Source organism: Hordeum vulgare, chromosome 5H (assembly GCF_904849725.1).
Source record: "Hordeum vulgare subsp. vulgare chromosome 5H, MorexV3_pseudomolecules_assembly, whole genome shotgun sequence".
NCBI classification, from domain to species: Eukaryota; Viridiplantae; Streptophyta; class Magnoliopsida; order Poales; family Poaceae; genus Hordeum; species Hordeum vulgare.
In genome coordinates, this window is record NC_058522.1 from 540,111,424 (window position 1) to 540,128,366 (window position 16,943).

A 16,943-nucleotide genomic window follows, 5' to 3' on the forward strand; every position below is an offset into this window, starting at 1 on the left:
GGGAAATTATTCCTGTGGCGCCTGCACCAACTGAAGAGGAAGTTAATGATAATGATCATGAAGCTTTGGATCAAGTTACTACTGAACGGCGGAGGTCCACAAGGGCACGCTCCGCACCAGAGTGGTATGGCAACCCTGTGATGGAAATCATGTTGTTAGACAACGATGAACCTGTTGGGGAACGTAGCATAAATTCAAAATTTTCCTACGCATGTTCAGATCTTCCTATGGAGAGACCAGCAACGAGAGAGGGGTAAGAGCATCTTCGTACCTTTGAAGATCGCTAAGCGGAAGCGTTGCTAGAACGCGGTTGATGGAGTCGTACTCGCAGCGATTCCGATCTAGTGCCGAACAACGGCACCTCCGCGTTCAACACACGTGCAGCCCGGTGACGTCTCCCGCACCTTGATCCAGCAAGGAGGAGGGAGAGGTTGGGGAAGAAGACCAGCAACACGACGTCGTGGTGTTGGTGGAGAGACGAGGTCTCCCGGCAGGGCTTCGCCAAGCGCCGGCAGAGAGGAGGAGGAAGAAGTGCAGGGCTGCGCCGAGAGAGAGATTAAACCGTGTCTCAAACAGCCCCGGACCTCATCTATATATAGGGGGAGAGGGAGGGGGCGCAGCCCTTAGGGTTCCCACCCCTAAGGGGTGCAGCAGCCCTCAGATGGGGAAGGGGTGGCGGCCAGGGCAAGGGGGAGGGGTGGCGCACCCCTCTGGTGGGCCTAAGGCCCACCTAAATTAGGGTTCCCCCCTCTTTTCCTTTCCCCTGCGCCATGGGCTGAGTGGGGAGGCATACCAGCCCAACTAGGGGCTGGTTCCCACCCCCACTTAGCCCATCTTACCTCTTGGGGTCGCAGCCCCCCTTCGGTGGTCCCCCGGGACCACCTCCGGTGGTCCCGGTGGTCCCGGGACGTTACCGGTGATGCCCGAAACACTTCCGGTGTCCGAAACCATCCGTCCTATATATCAATCTTTACCTCCGGACCATTCCGGAGCTCCTCGTGACGTCCGGGATCTCATCCGGGACTCCGAACAACTTTCGGTAATCTCGTATAACAATTCCTTATAACCCTAGCGTCATCGAACCTTAAGTGTGTAGACCCTACGGGTTCGGGAGACAGGCAGACATGACCGAGACACCTCTCTGGCCAATAACCATCAGCGGGGTCTGGATACCCATGGTGGCTCCCACTAGCTCCACGATGATCTCATCGGATGAACCACGATGTCAAGGATTCAATCAATCCCGTATACGATTCCCTTTGTCTGTCGGTATAGAACTTGCCCGAGATTCGATCGTCGGTATACCTATACCTTGTTCAATCTCGTTACCGGTAAGTCTCTTTACTCGTTCCGTAGCACGTCATCGTGTGACTAACTCCTTAGTCACATTGAGCTCATGATGATGTTCTACCGAGTGGGCCCAGAGATACCTCTCCGTCACACGGAGTGACAAATCCCGATCTCGATTCGTGCCAACCCAACAGACACTTTCGGAGGTACCCGTAGTGCACCTTTATAGTCACCCAGTTACGTTGTGACGTTTGATGCACCCAAAGCACTCCTACGGTATCCGGGAGTTGCACAATCTCACGGTCGAAGGAAAAGATACTTGACATTAGAAAAACATTAGCATACGAACAATACGATCTAGTGCTAGGCTTAGGATTGGGTCTTGTCCACCACATCATTCTCCCAATGATGTGATCCCGTTATCAATGACATCCAATGTCCATGATCAGGAAACCATGATCATCTATTGACTAACGAGCTAGCTAACTAGAGGCTTGCCAGGGACACATTGTGATCTATTCATTCACACATGTATTACTGTTTCCTGGTAATACAATTATAGCATGAACGATAGACGATTATCATGAACAAGGAAATATGATAATAACCATTTTATTATTGCCTCTAGGGCATATTTCCAACAGTCTCCCACTTGCACTAGAGTCAATAATCTAGTTACATTGTGATGTATCGAACACCCATAGCATCATGGTGTTGATCATGTTTTGCTCGTGGAAGAGGTTTAGTCAACGGGTCTGCAATATTCAGATCCGTGTGTACTTTACAAATATCTATCACTCCAGTTTGGACATGGTCCTGGATGGAGTTGTAGCGGCGCTTGATGTGCTTCGTCTTCCGGTGAAACCTGGGCTCCTTGGCTATGGCAATGGCTCCAGTGTTGTCACAGAAGAGTGTCATAGGACCCGACGCGCTTGGAACCACTCCAAGGTCGGTGATGAGCTCCTTCATCCAAATTCCTTCATGAGCCGCTTCTGAAGCAGCTATGTACTCCGCTTCACATGTAGATGCTGCCACGACTTCTTGCTTGCTGCTGCACCAGCTCACTGCCCCACCATTCAACACATATACGTATCCGGTTTGTGACTTAGAGTCATCCGGATCTGTGTCGAAGCTAGCATCGACGTAACCCTTTACGACGAGCTCTTCGTCACCTCCATAAACGAGAAACATTTCCTTAGTCCTTTTCAGGTACTTAAGGATATTCTTGACCGCTGTCCAGTGTTCCGCACCGGGATTACTTTGGTACCTCCCTACCAAGCTTATCGCAAGGTTTATATCTGGTCTGGTACACAGCATGGCATACATTAGAGAACCCACGGCTGAAGCGTAGGGGACAGAACTCATCTTCTCTCTATCTGCTGCCGTGGTCGGCGACTGAGTCTTACTCAATCTCATACCTTGCAAAACTGGCAAGAACCCTTTCTTTGAGTTTTCCATATTGAACTTCTTCAGTATCTTGTCAAGGTATGTACTTTGCGAAAGACCTATGAGGCGTCTCGATCTATCTCTATAGATCTTGATGCCTAATATGTATGCAGCTTCTCCAAGGTCCTTCATTGAAAAACTCTTGTTCAAATAGGCCTTTATGCTCTCCAACATCTCTATATCATTCCCCATCAATAATATGTCATCCACATATAGTACGAGGAAAGCTACAGAGCTCCCACTCACTTTCTTGTACAGACAGGCTTCTCCGTAAACCTGTATGAACCCAAACGCCTTAATCACCTCATTAAAGCGAATGTTCCAACTCCGAGATGCTTGCACCAGCCCATAGATGGAGCGCTGGAGCTTGCATACTTTGTTAGCACCTTTAGGATCGACAAAACCTTCTGGTTGCATCATATACAACTCTTCCTTAAGATTCCCGTTAAGGAACGCTGTTTTGACGTCCATTTGCCAAATTTCATAATCATAAAAAGCGGCAATTGCTAACATGATTCGGACTGATTTCAGCTTCGCTACGGGAGAGAAAGTCTCTTCGTAGTCAACTCCTTGAATTTGTCGAAAACCCTTTGCGACAAGTCGAGCTTTGTAAACGGTTACATTACCGTTTGCATCAGTCTTCTTCTTGAAGATCCATTTATTTTCTATGGCTCGCCGTTCATCGGGCAAGTCCACCAAAGTCCATACTTTCTTCTCATACATGGATCCTATCTCGGATTTCATGGCCTCAAGCCATTTGTTGGAATCCGGGCCCGCCATCGCTTCTTCATAGTTCGAAGGTTCACCGTTGTCTAACAACATGATTTCCATCACAGGGTTGCCGTACCACTCTGGTGCGGAGCGTACCCTTGTGGACCTTCGTGGTTCAGTAGTAACTTGATCCGAAGCTTCATGATCATCATCATTAACTTCCTCTTCAGTCGGTGTAGGCACCACAGGAACAACTTCTTGCGCTGCGCTACTTTCCTGTTCGAGAGGGGGTATAATTACCTCATCAAGTTCTACCTTCCTCCCACTTACTTCTTTCGAGAGAAACTCTTTCTCTAGAAAGGATCCGTTCTTGGCAACAAAGGTTTTACCTTCGGATCTAAGATAGAAGGTATACCCAATAGTTTCCTTAGGGTATCCTATGAATACGCATTTCTCCGCTTTGGGTTCGAGCTTTTCTGGTTGAAGTTTCTTCACATAAGCATCGCAGCCCCAAACTTTAAGAAACGACAACTTAGGTTTCTTGCCAAACCATAGTTCATACGGTGTCGTCTCAACGGATTTAGACGGTGCCCTATTTAAAGTGAATGCTGCAGTTTCTAATGCGTATCCCCAAAATGATAGCGGTAAGTCAGTGAGAGACATCATAGATCGTACCATATCTAATAAAGTGCGATTACGACGTTCAGACACTCCGTTTCGCTGCGGTGTGCCAGGCGGCGTTAGTTGTGAAACAATTCCACACTTCCTTAGGTGTGTGCCAAACTCGTGACTCAAATATTCTCCTCCACGATCAGATCGTAGACATTTAATTTTTCTGTCACGTTGATTTTCAACCTCACTCTGAAATTCCTTGAACTTTTCAAACGTCTCAGATTTGTGTTTCATCAAGTAGATATACCCATACCTACTCAAATCATCGGTGAGAGTGAGAACATAACGATAACCACCGCGAGCTTCAACGTTCATTGGACCACACACATCAGTATGTATTATTTCCAATAAGTCGGTGGCTCTCTCCATTATTCCTGAGAATGGAGTCTTAGTCATCTTGCCCATGAGGCACGGTTCGCATGTGTCAAATGATTCAAAGTCAAGAGACTCTAGCAGCCCATCAGTATGGAGCTTCTTCATGCGCTTAACGCCGATATGACCAAGGCGGCAGTGCCACAAGTATGTGGGACTATCATTATCAACTTTGAATCTTTTGGTACTCACACTATGAATATGTGTAACATCACGATCGAGATTCATCAAGAATAAACCATTCACCAGCGGAGCATGACCATAAAACATATCACTCATATAAATAGAACAACCATTATTCTCTGACTTAAATGAGTAGCCGTCTCGCATTAAGCAAGACCCTGATACAATGTTCATGCTTAAAGCTGGTACTAAATAACAATTATTGAGGTTCAAAACTAATCCCGACGGTAGATGTAGAGGTAGCGTGCCGACGGCGATCACATCGACTTTTGAACCATTCCCGACGCGCATCGTCACCTCGTCCTTGGCCAGTCTCCGCTTATTCCGCAGTTCCTGCTTTGAGTTGCAAATGTGAGCAACAGCACCGGTATCAAATACCCAGGAGCTACTACGAGCGCTGGTAAGGTACACATCAATAACATGTATATCACATATACCTTTAACGTTGCCAGCCTTCTTGTCCGCTAAGTATTTGGGGCAGTTCCGCTTCCAGTGACCTTTTCCCTTGCAGTAGAAGCACTCAGTCTCAGGCTTGGGTCCGTTCTTTTTCTTCTTCCCGGCATCTGGCTTACCGGGCGCGGCAACAGCTTTGCCGTCTTTCTTGAAGTTCTTCTTACCCTTGCCTTTCTTGAAACTAGTGGTCTTGTTGACCATCAACACTTGATGCTCCTTCTTGATTTCTACTTCTGCAGACTTGAGCATCGAGTACAACTCGGGAATGGTTTTCTCCATCCCTTGCATGTTGTAGTTAAGCACAAAGCCTTTGTAGCTTGGTGGGAGAGACTGGAGGATTCTGTCAATGATAGCATCATTCGGAAGTTCGACTCCAAGTGAAGTCAGACGACCGTGTAACCCAGACATTTTGAGTATGTGCTCACTGACAGAACTGTTCTCCTCCATCTTACAGCTGAAGAACTTGTCGGAGACTTCATATCTCTCAACACGGGCATGAGCTTGAAATACTAGCTTCAGCTCTTGGAACATCTCATATGCCCCGTGTTGCTCAAAACGTCTTTGGAGCCCCGTTTCTAAACTGTATAACATGCCACACCTGACCAGAGAGTAGTCATCACTCCGCGCTTGCCAGACGTTTAGAACGTCCTGCGCTGCTGCGGGAGCGGGAGGGTCACCTAGCGGCGCATTAAGGACATAAGCCTTTTTAGCTGCTTCAAGGATGAGCTTCAGGTTGCGAACCCAGTCCGCATAGTTGCTACCATCATCTTTCAGCTTGTTTTTCTCTAGGAATGCGTTGAAGTTGAGGTTGACGTTGGACATCTACAATATTTATAAAGACAACTTTTAGACTAAGTTCATGACAATTAAGTTCATTTAATCAAATTAAGTATGAACTCCCACTTAAATCGACATCCCTCTAGTCATCTAAGTGATTCATGATCCATGTTGACTAACCCGTGTCCGATCATCACGTGAGACGGACTAGTCACCGTGGTGAGCAACTTCATGCTGATCGCATTCAACCATACGACTCATGTTCGACCTTTCGGTCTCTTGTATTCGAGGTCATGTCTGTACATGCTAAGCTCGTCGAGTCAACCTAAGTGTTTCGCGTGTGTAAATCTGGCTTACACCCGTTGTATGCGAACGTTAGAATCTATCACACCCGATCATCACGTATATTGACTAACGGGAATCTTAAGGAAGAGTTGTATATGATGCAACCAGAAGGTTTTGTCGATCCTAAAGGTGCTAACAAAGTATGCAAGCTCCAGCGCTCCATCTATGGGCTGGTGCAAGCATCTCGGAGTTGGAACATTCGCTTTAATGAGGTGATTAAGGCGTTTGGGTTCATACAGGTTTACGGAGAAGCCTGTCTGTACAAGAAAGTGAGTGGGAGCTCTGTAGCTTTCCTCGTACTATATGTGGATGACATATTATTGATGGGGAATGATATAGAGATGTTGGAGAGCATAAAGGCCTATTTGAACAAGAGTTTTTCAATGAAGGACCTTGGAGAAGCTGCATACATATTAGGCATCAAGATCTATAGAGATAGATCGAGACGCCTCATAGGTCTTTCGCAAAGTACATACCTTGACAAGATACTGAAGAAGTCCAATATGGAAAACTCAAAGAAAGGGTTCTTGCCAGTTTTGCAAGGTATGAGATTGAGTAAGACTCAGTCGCCGACCACGGCAGCAGATAGAGAGAAGATGAGTTCTGTCCCCTACGCTTCAGCCGTGGGTTCTCTAATGTATGCCATGTTGTGTACCAGACCAGATATAAACCTTGCGATAAGCTTGGTAGGGAGGTACCAAAGTAATCCCGGTGCGGAACACTGGACAGCGGTCAAGAATATCCTTAAGTACCTGAAAAGGACTAAGGAAATGTTTCTCGTTTATGGAGGTGACGAAGAGCTCGTCGTAAAGGGTTACGTCGATGCTAGCTTCGACACAGATCCGGATGACTCTAAGTCACAAACCGGATACGTATATGTGTTGAATGGTGGGGCAGTGAGCTGGTGCAGCAGCAAGCAAGAAGTCGTGGCAGCATCTACATGTGAAGCGGAGTACATAGCTGCTTCAGAAGCAGCTCATGAAGGAATTTGGATGAAGGAGCTCATCACCGACCTTGGAGTGGTTCCAAGCGTGTCGGGTCCAATGACACTCTTCTGTGATAACACTGGGCCATTGCCATTGCCAAGGAGCCCAGGTTTCACCGGAAGACGAAGCACATCAAACGCCGCTACAACTCCATCCAGGACCATGTCCAGAGTGGAGTAATAGAGATTTGTAAAGTACATACGGATCTGAATGTTGCAGACCCGTTGACTAAACCTCTTCCACGAGCAAAACATGATCAACACCATAATGCTATGGGTGTTCGATGCATCACAACGTAACTAGATTATTGACTCTAGTGCAAGTGGAAGACTGTTGGAAATATGACCTAGAGGCAATAATAAAATGGTTATTATCATATTTCCTTGTTCATGATAATCGTCTATTGTTCATGCTATAATTGTATTAACATGAAACAGTAATACATGTGTGAATAAATAGATCACAATGTGTCCCTAGCAAGCCTCTTGTTGGCTAGCTCGTTAGTCAATAGATGATCATGGTTTCCTGGTCATGGGCATTAGATGTCATTGACAACGGGATCACATCATTGGGAGAATGATGTGATGGACAAGACCCAATCCTAAGCATAGCACTAGACCGTATTGTTCGTATGCTAAAGCCTTTCTAATGTCAAGTGTATTTTCCTTCGACCGTGAGATTGTGCAACTCCTGGATACCGTAGGAGTGCTTTGGGTGTATCAAACGTCACAACGTAACTGGGTGACTATAAAGGTGCACTACGGGTACCTCTGAAAGTGTCTGTTGGGTTGGTACGAATCGAGATCGGGATTTGTCACTCCGCGTGACGGAGAGGTATCTCTGGGCCCACTCGGTAGAACATCATCATGAGCTCAATGTGACTAAGGAGTTAGTCACACAATGACGTGCTACAGAACGAGTAAAGAGACTTACCGGTAACGAGATTGAACAAGGTATAGGTATACCGACGATCGAATCTCGGGCAAGTTCTATACCAACAGACAAAGGGAATTGTATACGGGATTGATTGAATCCTTGACATCGTGGTTCATCCGATGAGATCATCGTGGAGCAACTGGGAGCCACCATGGGTATCCAGACCCCGCTGATGGTTATTGGCCGGAGAGGTGTCTCGGTCATGTATGCCTCTCTCCCGAACCCGTAGGGTCTACACACTTAAGGTTCGATGACGCTAGGGTTATAGGGAATTGTTATACGAGGTTACCGAAAGTTGTTCGGAGTCCCGGATGAGATCCCGAACGTCACGAGGAGCTCCGGAATGGTCCGGATGTAAAGATTGATATATAGGATGGATGGTTTTGGACACCGGAAATGTTTCGGGCGTCACCGGTAATGTACCGGGACCACCGGAAATGGTCCCGGGGGGTCCATCGGGAGGGGCCACCAGCCCCAAGAGGTAGCATGGGCCAAAAGAGGGAGGGCAACCAGCCCAAAGTGGGATAGTGCGCCTCCCACAAGGAGGCCCAAGGCGCAGGAGGTGGAGAGGGGGGGGAACCCTAGGCGCTGGTGGTCCTAAGGGCCACCTAGGGGTGCGCCACCCCTCCCCCTGCCCTGGCCACCTCACCTCCCATCTGGGGGGGGGGGGGCTGCCGCACCACCTAGGGTGGGAACCCTAGGGGTGGCACCCCCTCCCCTCCTCCTATATATAGTGGGGGTTTTGGGGCTGTTTTGCACACGGTTTTCCCTCTCCCTCAGCGCAGCCCTACCCCCCTTCTTCCTCCTCTCCCACGGTGCTTGGCGAAGCCCTGCCGGGAGACCTTGTCTCTCCATCGACACCACGGCGTCGTGCTGCCGGAGATCTTCCCCAACCTCTCCCTCCTCCTTGCTGGATCAAGGTGCGGGAGACGTCACCAGGCTGCACGTGTGTTGAACGCGGAGGTGCCGTGGTTCGGCACTAGATCGGAATCACACCGCGATCTGAATCGCCGCAAGTGCGAATCCATTAACCGCGTTCTAGCAACGCTTCCGCTTAGCGATATTCAAAGGTATGAAGATGCACTCACCCCTCTCTCGTTGCTGGTCTCTACATAGGAAGATCTGAATATGCGTATGATTTTTTTTAAATTTATGCTACATTACCCAACATCTTTAGTCCCAGTTGGTGATACAAACCGGGACTAGAGATGGATATCTAGTCGTGGTTGGTAGCACCAACCGGGAGTAAAGGGGATCGCAGGGGCCCAGGCCTGACGCAACCCTGCCATGACACCTTTAGTCCCGGTTGGTAACACCAACCGGGACTAGTGGTCACATTAGTCCCGGTCCCAAACCAGATCGGGACTAATGCTCCGGACCAAAGCCCTATTTTATACTAGTGCTCTCTCTCTCTCCCTCCCTCCTCTCTCTCTCTCTCTCTCTCTCTCTCTCTCTCTCTCTCTTTCTCTCTCTCTCTCTCTCTCTCTCTCGATGTGGCACGATCTTGATGTACCAGGAGCTTTGTTAGTATAGTTGGATCATATGGTGTTCTTCCCTCTATATTGTAATGGACTGAGCCTTTCCCTTTGAGATTTCGTTATGTTGTATTTAATACTTTGGATTTGAGAACCCTTGATTTATATCTTGCATGCGGATACCCGTGGTGACAACGGGGTATTCTATTGAGTCAGTTGATATATGTGTTGGAAAGCAACTTGCGGATTCCCGCGGTGACATTGGGGCCAATATATGCACATGGGTTAGTACACGTTTTCATGCTACTTTCTCTGATATAAACTTTAGGGTACTCTTTGAGGTTCTTTGTGTTGGATTAAATATGACGAATCTGAAATTGTTTGAGGCATGTTGAATAATCAACTCATGGATACTTGTGGTGACATTGGAGTGTCGAGGTGACATTAGAGTTGGTTGATGTGTATCATAGGTGTTATTTCAGTACAAACTTTAGGGCTGAGGCTGTTTGTGACACTTATAGGGATGACTCAATAGATTGATCGAAAATAATAACTTTGAGGTGGTTTTACTACCTACAACAATTTCATCTTATGTTCTTCTCTAGATAAGAACTTTGGAGTGATTCTTCATTGCACGTTGAAGGATGGTTACATGATTCATTTATGCTAGCACCATTGAGAGACTGCACTAGTGAAAGTATGAACCCTAGGCCTTGATTCTAACCATTGCAACACCGTTTTGTGCTCACTTTTGTTACTTGCTACCTTGCTGTATTTATATTTTCGGATTATAAAAACCTATTTCTACCATCCATACTACACTTGTATCATCATCTCTCACCGAACTAATGCACCTATATAAATTTACCATTGTATTGGGCGTTTTGGTGACACAAGAGATTTCTGGTATTTAGTTGCAGGGTTGTTTGAGAGAGACCATGTTCATCCTACACCTCTCAGGGATTGATAAATCTTAGTTCATCCACTCGACAGAAATTTACTTTTGTCCTAAAAAATCTTGTAATTGAAGGCCCAACAATGTCTATAATAATAAAGTTGTGTGGTAGATATCAATTATCTTAGCTTGTTTTTTTCGATGTGCTTCTTTGAAGGAAATATAATTTCCCAAAGAAATTTTAATCGCCTACCCAAATCCCTTTTAGTCGATATATTTGGTCGTACAGTTTTCTTCTATGTTTCCTTTTTTTCCCTTTTTGGATTTGGACTTGGATTTGATTCAAAGATCAAATTCAATTCAAATATTTTTGGAAAAGTTTCTCACATGTTCTATTATTATTTGGGACTTCGAGAGTTCATTCCCAAACAATTTTTTAAATATAATATTTTCCCCCTATTTTTGAGATATTATAAATATTCGTTTCAATTATTTAGGGTTTGAATAAATTCCCAAAATGATTTCAGGATTTCAGATAATCACCAAAATATTTTTTGGCTTTATTAACAACCAAATCTTGGTCATACTAGTATGATCAATTAATCATCATAAAAGATGCAAAAATAATAATTAACCATAATAAAATAATTTCATATTCAAAAACTTGAGATTTTGGGATATGAAATCTTGGCTACGATGTGTGGTCGCGACAGTGGTGGATCTGGCGGTGAGAGTGCACGAGGTCCATCTGAACTAGATGTCTTTTGGTCCACCATGTGTTGTTGGGTTTTTAAATGTACTTGTTATTTCTCTTCCTTTTGGCACAAATTATGGTTATGATTGATAGTTTTGATGAATTCTATTTATGTTTGTAATTGAATTATTATTTGTTGCATTCAAATTCTCCATGTTTGTGTTGAAATGCGATGGATGTGTTTTAATTGTTTCAGCAAACATTTTGAATAATTGGTAAAATAAAAATTATTGGATAGGTGATATGCTAACCGAGCAAAAGTCATTTACCTGGTTTTTTAGAAAAATGTGAGAGGGGGGGGGGGTTGAATTTTCCGACATGGGATCTCCTTGAGATGCCCATACATCTCTTTATATTTACTGGTAATATCAATATGAGTTTTTTTAACATAATACAACATAAATGACTGCATACACTCACGCTTACGAATGCACATACACAAACTCTATCTCTATGAGCATCTTCGAGACACTGAACCGGCATAACGTTTTGAGATTAACGAAGTCACTACATGTACGTTTGTAGTAGATGAGGACATCTTCTCTCATTGAACGGGCATCGCCGAAAAGTCTTAAATCCAAAAAACCCAAACATGAATATCAAATATAAGACTTGAACTCTGATGAGCTGGTTTCGCCCGCATCTGCAGAACTCGTAACATCAATACGAGTTGAAAAGTTACCAGACTGGAGATGTCCTTGCTAGCCAATTAAGCTTAATTTATTATTCTTCATATATACCGCGAGAGGCCAAATATTTGACCAGGAAGAAATGCCACTATATATGCCAGAGCGATGTGAGTGAAGTACAGACATATATAGTTGTGCATGCCAGCCGAACATTTGACCACGGGAATATCTCAAAAGCACGCGATGCGCGCGAGTGAAGTAGTGGCACACTACACATTCTTCCACCACACGACATGCATGGTAACGTTGGAATCCGAAACGAGAGCTAGCCGAGGATCGATGAAGAATATTTGGCCGTCGCGCCCATCACGTACGCACCCACCGATGGATTCGATCAATCGTATCAACTTTGGCCCGCAAGGCGACGCACGTAAAGGTAAAAAGAGGGGGGCGTCGCCGTGTGCTCGTGCATGCGATGCATGGTCACGGGTAGGGAGGGGCTGGGCGCGGCACACACAGTTGTTGAAAAGGCAGAGCAAGCACGCACGGCTGCCCGAGGGTAGGGAGGGAGGCCGCCCGGCCTGGTCGATCCTGGTCCACCACGCGACGCCGCAGTCGCACAGGGGAATCCGGCTCCCCGCCAAGCGCTGCCCGCCAAACCCCCCCGTCTGTCTCAGAGAGAAAGCCAACCCGTCGCAAAGCCCCCCTCTCTCTCTTCTCTCTCAGGAGCATACATGCAATTACATATTTCTTGCGTTGTGGTTCTACTATATGCATTTCCTCGCTGTGACCTGGAGTGCATGTCGCCACCCAGCCCCGCACCTAGAGCCAGAGAGATATTACTGTTAAGAGGAGGACAGGGGGTGAGAGAGGAGGGAGGGAGGGAGGGGGGGGGGGGGGGGGTACCTGACGCTGTGCCAGGGCAGCCAGCTAGGGCCGCCGTGTCCGTCCGTTCGTCCGTCTAGCTAGGGTTTCTCTCGGCCCGCTTGGTGCGTAGCGCCGTGCACCTTTATTCCGCCCCTTGTAATCATGCTGCTTGTGCGCGTATATATGGATGGACTACGCCCTGGAGGAGCGTGCAATGTGCGTGCGTGCGTGCATGCATGTGTGCCCTCTCTTTGCCCGCGTTGTGTCATGTCATACCCTACGTGACCATGTGAGAGATGCTAAGTAGCTAGGGTGAGAGGGGAGGGATCGATCTATTAGCTAGCTAGCTAGGGCACTTTGAGTCTGAGGAGGAGGAGCTGCCGCGGCTCCGAGCTATTTATAGGGGGCTGCCAACAGCGTACAATCAAGCTACCAACACCTACCACTACCAACCCAAGCTCTCTCCAGTCTCTTCTTCTTCCTCCTTCCTCCACCCACACGCCCACCAACACCTACCATTACCAAGCTCTCTCTCTCTCTCTCTCGATCTTGGCACCTCTCTCTCCGCGACTCCATGAGTAGGTAGCGTCATCCATCCGTTCATCCATAAACACAATGTGGATGGAGCGTTTTGAGGTCAGCATTGCGAGGGGGGCTCGTTTGTGAGTGTGGAGGTGGATGCATGGCTGACGCCGTGCGTGCAATGCAGCTTCTGGGTGTGGGGAGGTAGGTGAAGTGAAGGTTCGGCAGGAAGAGGTGAAAACAATGGGATATGCCTGGCTCCCTGTATGCCACTCGCGTAGCTGCCAACTCTCCAAACCCAGCGTTGGCTCTACCGCGGATGGCGTGCGAGGAGCCAAGCATGACCGTCTCTCTCCCTCTTTCTTTCTCTCTCTCTTTCTCTCTTGGTTTGTTGCTTTAGATTCTTACAAACTAACTGCATCATGCATGTGATGGTATGTACAAGCAGCTAGCAGCTACCGATAATGGTAGAGGGTAACCCGATCCCATATGTACAGTGCTTGTGTACGTTTTGGCATAATATGGTCGCGTCCTTATATGAATGGTAAGTATATGTGGAGTAGATTTGATTCCCAGCGTGTAAATAACGATCTGTGTGGTAAACAAATCTAGGCCTCCTTAACTGTAAAAGTAGTACATATATCAACCCCTTATGGCCTTATCAATTTCAGCCACTGTTCATATCAATTACTCTGTACATATTGACCCTGTTCTTTGTTTAATGAATCGATTGTCACTTTATTTTATTTTTCTTGTAGTTTGTGCGGTACTGCAGGCCGGCAGATATATATCATTCAAGCACTTGCATGGCTTCATCTCATGAACTATCGAGAGGGGATCACGGTGCAGGTCGATCCCTGACCCGGCCGGCGGCTACAACAATGTCAATGCATCTGCGCATCTATATATCTGCAGAAAAGCTAGATGTATATATACCTCGCTCGTCAGACCGTATGTGCACACATTGGTCTTACTTAGTTGTGTAATTTGCTCCTGATCCAGAATGTCAAACTCATGTACACCCTGAGATTTCACCTTTCCTGTAAGAACACGTACTATATCCTTGGTGTGTTCTTCCATTCTCGAATAGTCAATCAGTTAAGCCGAAATACTGCAGCGTTTCTCATTTGGAATCAAAAAAAAAAAAAACTGAGTTGTTCTGCCGTATATAATCCCTTGTTTTTCCTTGAGAGAAGGGCACAGATTGTCCCACGGTCTAGCTGACCACGAAGCATAGTGGAGGGTGTGTTTTGGCTCCCGGATGCAAATGCGCACGCCCGTATGAACATAAACGAAAAAAATGTACCAAAATATTTTCAAAAAAATCTGAATTTTTTTGTGGGTTTTCTTGTTAGTGTCACAAGCATTTCTAACAATTTTCGTGCAAAACGGAGCAGTGTTGTTTCATCGGTGCAAAAAACAAATTTAAAGTGACATTTTGGGGTAACATTTGGTGTTTCATTTAGATTTTTTTGCAGAGACCAAAATATTTGGCATTTTTGCCTAAAAAAATCAGATAGCATTTGGATATGACAAAGAACACATAAATATTTTGTTGGGGTTTTTCTGGTATTTAAAAAATCATTTTTCACAGGGCAGGAGCACATGCTCTCGAGAGCTGAATTGCATTCCTATGGTTTGCAGCACTATCTTGTAATTTCATATGGCGCTACGATTTGGCATGTACACAAATGGAAGAATTGTTTGATTTGACATGTATGCAAACGCGTGAATTTCATATGGCGCTACTATCGTTGTCAGTAACATAATTACAGATTTGTGTACTATAGTTGACAAACTTGCGGTATATATATAGAAAGAGAAAGAGAGGTAAAGTCTATTCATCACTCACGATGCAGAATAAGTTGTTCTTCACCTGAAGTAATTTTATGATTGATTTATAAATAAATTAAATTTAGAATATAAATAGTTATATTTATGTTTTTCAGAACATAAAATTTGACACTATGTTTTTCACACTAGAAAAATTGCATTTCATATGTATTTCACACTATGTTTTTAAGTTTGTAATTTTACGTTACATAAAATATTTCTTATGGTCATTATATAGTTTCTTTCGGTGTTTTTTCTGTATAAAATAAGACAAAATTTATGAAACATAAAATTACGATGCACTAGTCTTAAAATGAAGGGGGTGAAGATTAACTATTACACATCCAAGGTTCGATTAACAAGGGGGCTCCTTCTGGTTCACAAGTTATTATAGACTCCACTAAATACGACTCACCCACACATGACAAGCCGACTCCTCACTGAATTTTAGAACTGAACTGAACCTACAGTCCTACACTAGCTACCAGAAAAGCACATCATTTAAACTGGGAAGTAGCATTTGGTGACAGATCCTGGCCGCCGCAATAAACTCTAAAGCAGTTTACCAAGGAAAAACGAAAATGAATCACACAATGCTTGAATTAGGCATTAGTCCAGGCAGCACCGAGTCCGGCGAGCAGAGGGCGTCCAAGGTGGATGTTGTGCTTCTGGCAGTCTGGCCGCTATAGTTGTGAAGCTTGCATAGCACAGGTCCACAGTCTTGCATCACCTCGCCTCCGGTCGCTCCGCTCTCTGCATCAGTGTGTGAAGATGCTCGCAAAACAGGTCTGTCTGATCTAGCATGTGTTCTTTGAAGATCACATGCCATCTTCCAATTGTTCTTAAAACCAACGACCAAATATGTTTCAACGATAACCAGACAACACCATTAGACACCATCAGCGGCGAAGATAGGGAGGGCCATGAAGGCCCCCCCCCCCCCCCCCCCCGCCGCGCGAACAATATCCTTGTTTCACTAGTAAAAAACAGACCTTTGGATCGAAGCATTAGTCCCAGTTGGTCAACTAGTCCCGGTTCATGAGGCGAGTCTTTAGTCCCGGTTCTATTTTAACCTCTAGTTCCGGTTGTTGTTACCAACCGGAACTAAAGAGGTGGTGGCAGGTTGGTGTTCGGTTGGGGCCCCCGAGAACCGCAGTAGTCCCGGTTTGTAACACCAACCGGGACTAGAGGGGGGCATTTAGTCCCGTTTGGTTATACAAACCGGAGCTACGGATCTCCTTATATAACCCCTTCGTCCAAACCGAGCTCATTGTTGTGTTTTCTCCATTCCCCTCTTTGTTCTTCCTCTTAGCTCGAGCTCATCCTTCTTTTTTTGCCAAAATTTGTCAAGATTTGAGGCACACCATCTCTCCAAGTGTTCACAAAGGTTAGCAACTTTGTCCTTTCATCTCTCATTGGTAGATTAGCTCGTGCACTGTTCTATAAGTATAGTGATTTGTGGATTTAATTTGGGGAGTAATTTTGTGGGAGTTTATTTGATTTATATGCAATTTAAGCTCAAGTTAACTTCTTATTTTCATATGTGTAGGTGTTGTTTACTTGGTGCCTTCCCATCTTCGTCCTAACCACCATCGATCGCCCGCACCGTCCCGTCGCCGGCACCATCTTGATGAGCCTCTTGTTCTTATCCTTTTTATACAAGAAAAAACTTATTTGCATGATTTAGATAGTTTTCTTACCTGTATGGTTGTTTGTTATACATAATGCCATGGTCTTGATATCTGACCCCGTCAATCCTCGTCCGGTTTATAATTCGGATGTGGTATATTCTCTTTT

The 16,943-nt window shown here is 45.6% G+C and overlaps 1 long non-coding RNA gene across 1 annotated transcript; it reads left to right on the forward strand.

Moving 5' to 3' along the window:
- Positions 1–12,836: 12,836 nt before the first annotated feature.
- LOC123398660 lies at positions 12,837–14,422 on the forward strand. Its single transcript, XR_006610225.1, has 2 exons — positions 12,837–13,517; positions 13,762–14,422. It is a non-coding gene; the product is annotated as an uncharacterized LOC123398660 (long non-coding RNA).
- Positions 14,423–16,943: the final 2,521 nt, after the last annotated feature.